Source organism: Arachis hypogaea, chromosome 10, assembly GCF_003086295.3.
Source record: "Arachis hypogaea cultivar Tifrunner chromosome 10, arahy.Tifrunner.gnm2.J5K5, whole genome shotgun sequence".
Taxonomy (NCBI): domain Eukaryota; kingdom Viridiplantae; phylum Streptophyta; class Magnoliopsida; order Fabales; family Fabaceae; genus Arachis; species Arachis hypogaea.
This window is the reverse complement of record NC_092045.1, coordinates 93,014,794-93,024,136: the sequence shown is the minus strand read 5'-3', so window position 1 is coordinate 93,024,136 and position 9,343 is coordinate 93,014,794. Positions and strand designations below refer to the sequence as shown.

The 9,343-nt window shown below is 36.2% G+C and overlaps 1 long non-coding RNA gene across 2 annotated transcripts; it reads left to right on the top strand.

The window, feature by feature from the left end:
* Window positions 1-6,207: 6,207 nt before the first annotated feature.
* Window positions 6,208-9,123, top strand: LOC140175869 (uncharacterized). Of its 2 annotated transcripts, none has more exons than XR_011866775.1 (5): window positions 6,208-6,848; window positions 6,922-7,060; window positions 7,141-7,254; window positions 7,336-7,453; window positions 8,929-9,123. It is a non-coding gene; the product is annotated as an uncharacterized lncRNA (long non-coding RNA). The 2 variants fall into 2 exon arrangements; XR_011866776.1 differs by having other exon boundaries at window positions 8,915-9,123.
* The last annotated feature ends 220 nt before the right edge of the window (window positions 9,124-9,343 follow it).

Sequence of the window (9,343 nt, the reverse complement as noted above, 5' to 3'; positions counted from 1 at the left end):
ATAAGAACTTGCACTTTCACCCTTTTAGTTGAAGCTGTGAACCGAATGATTTCCACAGGTGGAATGCCATGCATGGCGTTACATGAGAAGAGATGAGCCACATTCAACTGTTGTGGTAGAGGTTCAAGTGGCTTGTCTTCATGGGTTATGTTTGTCTCATCTAAATCAACATTGCACTAGGAAAATTCTTCCAATTGTAGGACCATGAAACCTTTGTTGGGGCATTTATGATTGAAGAAGGATTTATCATCACACCAATAACACAAACCTTTGTAACATCTCAATTACATCTCAGCTAGGGATACTTTTTACTTATTTATTGAAGGGTTTGGTGTCGAGAGTGGGTAAAAGTGATGGTAGAGATGGTTTAGAACTTTGGGTAGTGGTATTGGTTGTTGGAATTGGTGTTGTGTGTAAGGTTTTGTCTATTTATGGAGGGAACATAGAGTGTTCTAAAGGTGGTGGTGTATTATTCTTCATATAATTTGGCTAGTAAAACTTCATGAATGAGAGAGTCTGGGCATTGAGCTATCATATCTCTCTTAATATCTGCTTTAAGGCCACTAATGAAATAATCAAACAATGCTTTAAGGGGGTTAATCTATGATCTATTTGCTAGAGCAGTAAATTCAAGGTAGTAATCCCCTACTACCCTTGTTGAGTAAGCTTGAATAGAGCAGCTCGAGGACAATCAAACATGGAAGGACTAAACTCAATTTCTATTGTTCTCTTTAACTCGAACCAAGTTGTAAATGATTGGTTTCTTTGCATCATTTGGAACCATAAAACAACTCCTTTGTCTATGTGAACGGCAGCAACCACCAATTTCTCTTGTTTGGGTGTATTATAATAATCAAAGAAATGGTCTGCATTAAATATGCAACACAAAGCATTGTTGCCATCCAATTTGAAAAAATCAAAATCGAGCCTTCTCGGGCTTATGATGGTGTGATTCATAATGGAGGAGGTCGGAGAGTTCGGATCATGGGCATGAGTGTCTCACTGATCCTTGAAGGAGGATTCAATGATCGTCTTTATCCTAACAAACTGCTTTTGGAAATTGTCAGTTATGGTCATTGAGAATACGTGTTGTTTTTTCGCTAGCTTTACCACAAAAGAGCGTTGTTCATAAGCTTTTTGCTACATCAATGCATACAAATTCTTGATCTCATTGTGGGCATTTTTTAATCCATCATCTAGATCCTTCAAGTGAGTGTTTTCTGCCATGAGATATTGAAAGAACCTGTAGAACAATTTGTCAAATAGTTGGTAGGCACAAGCTAATTAATGAGATGAAGTCCTTGATGTATGTGTCTATATATCTATACAAACTAGAATACAAGAGGAATCATCACCGACGTGGAATTTTCACCCAATTTAGCTTTTTCTTCAAAAAGATAAATGTCTCCCTCTCTGGTTCTAGGTTTTCTTTTAAAAAGGAAAAACCTTTTCCTCCCACAAATCACATCGGATCTCCTGCTCCTCATTCTTCAGATGGGTGATTATATGCATTCTTCTGTACATTCAATTCATTGCAAATCATTCACATCAGCAAGTACTTTCATTGCTGAGGTGGATTTTCTGCTTAATTACGTTTTCCCTTCGAGAAAAAGTTCTTTTCCTCTGGTACACGAAATCGTGATACACAACTTCGTGCAACTGACCAGCAAGTGCACTGGGTCGTCCAAGTAATACCTTACGTGAGTAAGGGTCGATCCCACGGAGATTGTCGGCTTGAAGCAATCTATGGTCATCTTGTAAATCTCAGTTAGGCGGATTCAAATGGTTATGGGGTTTTGATAATTAAAAGAATGAAGTAGAACATAAAATAGGATAGAAATACTTATGTAATTCATTGGTGGGAACTTTAGATAAACGTATGAAGATGCTTTGTTCCCTCTGAGCCTCTGCTTTCCAATCATTCATACTCCTTTCCATGGCAAGCTGTATGTAGGTGGATCACCATTGTCAATGGCTACCATCCATCCTCTCAATAAAAATGGTCCTCTACGGTTTCCCGCATGGCTAATCATCTGTCGGTTCTCGATCATGTCAGAATAAGATCCATTGATCCTTTTGCACACTGTCACTGTGCCCAACACTCGTGAGTTTGAAGCTCATCACAGTCATTCCATCCCAGATCCTACTCGGAATACCACAGACAAGGTTTAGACTTTCTGGATCTCAAGAATGCTACCCATGTGATTTTAGCTTATACCACAAAGACTCTGATCACACAGAATGGAAGCTCTATTGTCAGGAGAGGCAACCATGCATCGTGAACCAGGAGGCCAAGAGATACACACTCAAGCTCTAGCAGATAGAACGGAGGTGGTTGTCAGGCACACGTTCATAAGGGAGGATAGTGATGAGTGTCACGGATCATCACATCCACCAGGTTGAAGTACGAGTGAATATCTTAGAACAAGAATAAGCTTGAATTGAATATAAAATAGTAGTAATGGCATTGATTCATGAGGAACAACAGAGCTCCACACCTTAATCTATGGTGTGTAGAAACTCCACCGTTGAAAATACATAAGAACAAGGTCTAGGCATGGCCGAGTGGCCATGCCTCCCAAATAACATGAAATAATAGAAAGGGTTCAAAGACCTGATCCCAAGATTAAAGATGATCAAAAGAATCACAGATGATCAAAAAGATGAAAATATAATAGTAAAAGGTCTTATTTATAGAGAACTAGTAACATAGGGTTTACAGAAATAAGTAAATGATGCAGAAATCCACTTCCGGGGCCCACTTGGTGTGTGCTTGGGCTGAGCATTGAAGCTTTCACGTGCATAGACTTCTCTTGGAGTTAAACGCCAGCTCTGGTACTAGTTTGGACATTTAACTCCAGCTTTTATGCCAGTTTGGGTGTTTTATGCCAGAATTTTTATGCTGACTTAGAACACCAGTTTGGGCCATCAAATCTCGGGTAAAGTATAAACTTTTATATATTGCTGGAAAGCCCAAGATGTCTACTTTCCAACGCAATTAAAAGCACACCAATTGGGCTTCTGTAGCTCCAGAAAATCTATTTCGAGTGCAGGGAGGTCAGAATCCAACAGCATCTGCAGTCCTTTTTCAGCCTCTGAATCAGATTTTTGCTCAGGTCCCTCAATTTCAGCCAGAAAATACCTAAAATCACAAAAAAATACACAAACTCATAGTAAAGTCTAGAAATATAATTTTTGCATAAAACTAATAAAAATATACTAAAAACTAACTAAATCATACTAAAACTACCTAAAAACAATGCCAAAAAGCGTATAAATTATCCGCTCATCACCCTCCCACGTTTTTCGGTCGATCGCGTGCTCTTCCTTCTTGCAAACGATTGGTTAACTGCGTTTCCTTTGCAATCGATTCTTTGCAAATCAATTGCATCAGGATACATCCTTTGTCATGTTTTGCCAGACTTCTGTCAGGGAGTTTCCAATAACTATAGGGTTTCCATTCTGATCATCTCTTTCATATTATTTATATCATGTTCAAGTTCCCTTCATTAATTTGAATGGTTTCATGGAAATTCTGACAACTTTTGGGGTTTTTGGTATTCTTTTTGAATTGTTTCTCTTTAATTGAAGTTGGGTTTTCAATTTTCATCCAAAATTTTGGCAATTGTCTCATGTTATGGGTTTTCTAGACTCTTTTAATACAGACATGGATTTAGGTTTTCTGTGTTTCCTTTCAATACTCATGTCATTTGAGGATTATTGTTTCATTGTTTCATTCGAACACCTATGCCATTTCAGGATCTATTTTCAATGATAATTTTAATTCTATTTATTGATGTTCTTACTCATTTGTTGAATCTGTTCACAATGGATCAGTTGAATAGGAAATGTTAAACCTTTTGTTTCTCCCTCTCCATGATTCTCAAGATGGTTCTATTCTATGTTCATTTTGCTGATATCAACATTGGGTATCTTGAGACAGATTGATGGTAAGATTTTCTTACCTAACTTGCTTTTTATGCAGTAGGTAGCTAAGTGGTTATTGTTTATTGTTAATTTAGTTCTAATTTGTTCTTTATTTTCTCTACATTATTTTATCTTTAAATAAAATGTATGTTGCAACGTATATCTTCTTCATGAGGTTTCTTGCTTTTGTAGTTTTTGTGGTTTAGTAATCAAATGAAATTTATTTTTGGAAATTCTAATGTATGAAAACTCTTTTATTTCTTGCCCAAAGTTTTCTAGTACAAGTAAAATCCATCAAGATAATAGTTATAATGGCAACTCTTGGAAGCATTGGTGGATATTAGTTTAATTTAATATTGGTATTATGGGTTTAGTATTAATTTCTTATTTTATTATAGATTTAATTCAATATATTTCATATGGAGTGTCATATGTAATGATCAGTTTCAGTTATAGTATTTGGTAGGAGTTGGTTGTTGTCAAAATCCTTATCAAGTCATGTTTAGTCACAGTGTTGCTTCCCTGAATCAATGCTCATACCTTATTTGACTGTGGAAGTTCGTTCTTTGTATTTCTACTTATTTATTTGTTACTTATTGAGTGACAATGTTGTGATTTTTTATGGTTCAAATGTCTGAATTCAAGTTGTTATTTTTTTTGTGAAGTTTTCATAAGCTGTGATTTTCAATATTCCATATGGAATGTGATATGTAATGATCAAATGCACAGTTGCAGAATTTGGTAGGAGTTGGTGGTTGTCGAAATCCTCATCAAATCATGCTTAGTCAGTGGTCATCCCTTATTTACTATGGAAATCTTCTTTCTTCATGTTTCTACTAGTTTATTTGTTACTTATTCAGCTTTATTTGTTTATGGTTCAAACTTCTGATTTAAAATTGTCATTTTCTTTTTCCTTAAGTCATCATCAGCAGTGACTTTAAATAATCTAAATGCTAATTTGATCTAAATTTGGGATAGAAGATTCTGTTCTCAGTCAAACCTATTACTTATGAATGTTAATGGAAATGGTTGATAAATTACATTAGTCATGTTGGGACAGCTGTCTTTCTTACTAACTTAGATACTTCTTCTATTTATAAGGTCATTGCAATATATATGAATATGAATTCTTCTAGTCTTTATTCTTTGCAAAATAAGGTTTTGTTTACAGGCTATAATAATATATTTATATAAATTGCTATCACGATGTGTGCATTATCATGATTTATGGTGTAGTGGATAGGGTTAAACTTTGGTAGGTGTTGATTGCTGTCAAATTTTTTATGATGTGATGGTTATTCATACTGTTTTGCCTTATAATAAGTGCTTATCCTTCTTTCCAGCATGGTTTTTATATGTATGTATTTTCTTCAGAAATATACGAACGAATGAATATATCAACTCCACTTTTGATTGGTTTCAAAGTGAGTGTTATATACACAATGATCTTTTATTTTTTATTAACTCCATGGTTCAAATTTTTTATTTCAAATCCTAAATTGGTTTCATTTCTCTGTCTATAAATTGGATGTCAAGTTTCACAAGTCTGCTACATTACTTCCATGCTTTAAGAGTGTTCTAAAAAATGTTTCTACTTATTCTGATTTTATTTTCTTATTCTATTGTTCAAAATTTGTTGTTATGCCTCCTGCATTTGATATCATATAAAAAATATAGCCTCTCAAGAGTCTTGGAGACTGAAAGTCAGGGTTATAAGGATGTGGATTGTTCCTTCATTTTGTAAGACCCAAGACTTTTAAAAAAGTTCTATTTTGAATCAGTCTCAAATTATATATTTATTTATGGTTTTAATTTCAGAAATTATTTTTATTGAAAATAATTAAAGGCAATTAATTAGACTTGAAATAAATTAAGGTTTTTATCCAAACTCTATACCTATAGATTATTTTCCTATTTATGATTTAAAGTTCTGGAAATTCAAAAAAAATAATGAGGTTTGGCTATTTAAATTATAAAATTGGTAGTTATGAAATAATAAGAATTTTATATGATTTGATTTTAGATAATTTAATTTATATCATTTACTACTTTAAGTTAAAGATAAAGAGAAATTAATTACATTATCGTGAATTTTCAATTAGAGTAATTTATTGAAAATCAATTAGTATTTTTATATCACAAATAATATTTTTAAAATAATTTTAAAGATCAAATTAGATTTCAAATTAATATTCTATATCCTAATTTGATTAAATTAAACACAAAATCCTAATTCTCTTGTACCCAACCCTAGCCGCCACTAACATTTCTCCTTATCACAGACACACGGTAGAAAAAAAAGAAAAAAAAAAGAAAGAAACAAAAGAAAGGGAAGAACGAAGTGGGGGCAGGGAAATCAGGGAAGAAAAAAGAAAGAAAGGGAAAGAATAGAAAGGGGGAAAACAGGGGAAGCTTGAAGAAAGAAAGACAGGGAAGGGAGAAAGAGGTATCGAGGAAGGAAGGAGAGGGGGAGAAGAGTGAGGCGGCGCGGTGGGTGTCACTGCCACCGTCGCCGTTGCTACTGACAGAGGAGAGAGGAGATCTGAGAGAGGAGAGTGCCGCGAAGGAAGCCGCCGCGCCGTTCAGGATCGCCGTCGCGTCGTGTCGCTGTTTGCGCCAGCGCCGAGGAGACCGCACGGGGAGGAGAGAGAGCGAGATCTGAGGTCGAGCTGAGGTCCAACCACCGCGTCGGAGACCTTTTCGTGTCACCAGCGTTGCAATCACCGTGAAATCCGTCGCCGCCGCTGCTGTACCCGCGTCGTCATCGTTCTCATCATGGAGTCGGTTGCCGTCACTTATGGCGGAGCCAGAGAGAGAGAGAGCGAGCTCGGGAGCCGAAGAGAGAAAGGAGAGACCCGCGCCAGCCACCACCATTTCTGCCGCTCGAAACCTTGCTGCCCCCGCTGGGGACCGCACTGTTGGTAAGGGTTTTAAAGTTTGGTTTATGTTCTTTTGAGTTCCGGGAACTTTATCGTCACTGCATGTTTATTTCAGTCGTCCGCCGCCGCTGCTTGTTATTCTGAGCTACTGCACCATTGTTACCGCCGTTCTGGTCACCGGGTGTGGCGTGGGTGATCACCGGAACCACCATCGGAGTTACCGTATTTCAATTTAGCCGTTCGTCCTTGTTTGGGTAAGCGATGCATTCCAAAACCTTTAAATTAGCATTTCTGTTTTAAGTTGTTTGAGGATCTGAGATCTTGGGTGTCATAGGATTGAGTTACGGGTCTTGATAGCTGAGTCTTATGGCTGTTGCATACAGCATTAAGGTGCTACGTCGTCACCGGAGCTGCTGTTGCCCCGTTTTCTCGATTATTCGTAAGCCCAGTAAGTCGCTCCTTGTTCCAAACTCTTTTAGTTACTTTTCTGTTATAGATTATTAAGTATTACGCGACATTAACGTTTTAGGATTGAGCTAAGGCTGTGTTTAGAGGCTGTGACTGCTGTGGGGACGGTCGGTATTGATGCTGTTGCTGTGGGATAAGAATAGAAATGCAGTTTGTTGCGTAGTTGAATCGCGAACGAGGTAGGGGTTTTTCTTAAATTCTATTTTATATTACAGAGTTGTTATAAATAGATATTGACGCAAGGAGATATACTTTTGTGATTATATTTGTCTTGTGAATGTGATGGTTTGTTAGACTGAATTATTGGTTGCTCGATTACTTGAGTGAAGTACGGTTGTTGATAAGAAATGGGTTTGAAAAGTTATTTACTTAATTATTATGAACAGTGGTTTTTCTTGGTTTGGAGTTAAAGCGGTTTGATTTTGAGTCGGTCTGATTTTATAAATGATTTAATACTTGAACTGGTTTGATTTTAAAAAGAGTTTTATTATTGGAATTGGTCTGATTTGAGAATAATTTGATATTGGAGCTGATGGAAAATGTTTGGAATTTGGAAATGGTTGAGAAAATGTTTGAGAAATGTTTGGGTGGGACCCGAAAAGGGTGGCAGTGTCCAAGTTTTAGAGGAGATGCTGCCGAAATTTTATAAAATTGAAAGTCTTGTCCGAAGTGATGATTTAAAAAGATTTAGTTTTGAACGTTATATGTTTTAAAGATTGATTTATTTAGAAAATAAAGAATTATGTTTTGATTGAGATTGTTGATTAATGGAAAGAAGGATGATGAGGATTGATTTGAAATATGATTTTTGAATGAATTTGGAAATGGGATATGGATTGATGAATGATGATGATATTGAGAATGGCTTAAATGTTGATGAATGATGAATGAATTATTTATATGGCTTATGAATTTGAAATATCTGAGATACGAGGTTCCCTGGATTAAGTGTCGTGGCTTGCCACCACGTGTACCAGGTTGAAAACTCGATACTCTGTTGACCCTACGACGTAAGTGTGACCGGGCACTATATAAATTCCCGGGAATGATACCCCCATTGAGTAATATTGATTATTTGAGAAAAAGCTATGCATAGACTCTTGGGGATGCACGTCGGGGGACAGTCTAAGTACAATTCAGACTTGTCGGGTTGGCTGGATAACCGACAGATGAGCCTCATCAGCCATAGGACAGGCATGCATCATATGCATTTGTATGCTTTGTTTGGGTTTGAACTTATTTTGGTTTGCCTAATTGCTAAACTGTTCTTAACTACTACTTGAACTATTTGCTGTAACTGCTACCTACTTGTGCTTTCCTTGTCTGTCTTGCTTGTGTTTGTTCTGGCGTGCTACATTTGAGATTGAACTTGGATGCTGAATTAATGATTGTGTTGTTTGATTGCGTGGTTGGTTTCTGATTGAGATTTGCTTATAAGAAAGGAAAGATTTTGGATTTCTTAAAATATTAAACATTGTTTATTTGAAAAGGTTTTGAACGATTAGCTATTGGATTTTAAAAAGGATTCATAAAGCAATGATAATCACTGAATTTGAAAACAGTTTCTTATTAAATATCTTCTTATAACAACTTTGAAACTCCGTGGTGAGACCGTGTAGTTAGGTTCTCACCCCCTACAGCTTTACCTTTTCAGGAACCGGATGAAGAATCATTAAGAAGAGATATACTGTGTTTGGTTTATAAGATGTTGTATTAATTAGATTATTTTCTTCCCTCGTCTTTGTTATTACGAGTTTGTAAGAGGGATAGGAATTGTATGTTTTATATGTAAATTATATTATGAGTTATTATGTAAGGAGTCTTGTATATGAATCTATGCCTGTTTGTATTTTTTTCTTAAGATAAAGTGTTTAGTTTCGGTTTTTTCTAAGAAAGCGGCGATACAGTGTTGAGTCACAGGCTCCTATTTTAGTATTTAGTATGTAAAGTAGTCGTAATACTTCTTGCTATCAGAATAGTGCAGCCGGAAGCGTGACTTCTGATAGTGAGGGTGTTACATTATGGTATCAGAGCAGTTCATCCTGATTAGAGCCTTGGGAATGGACTAA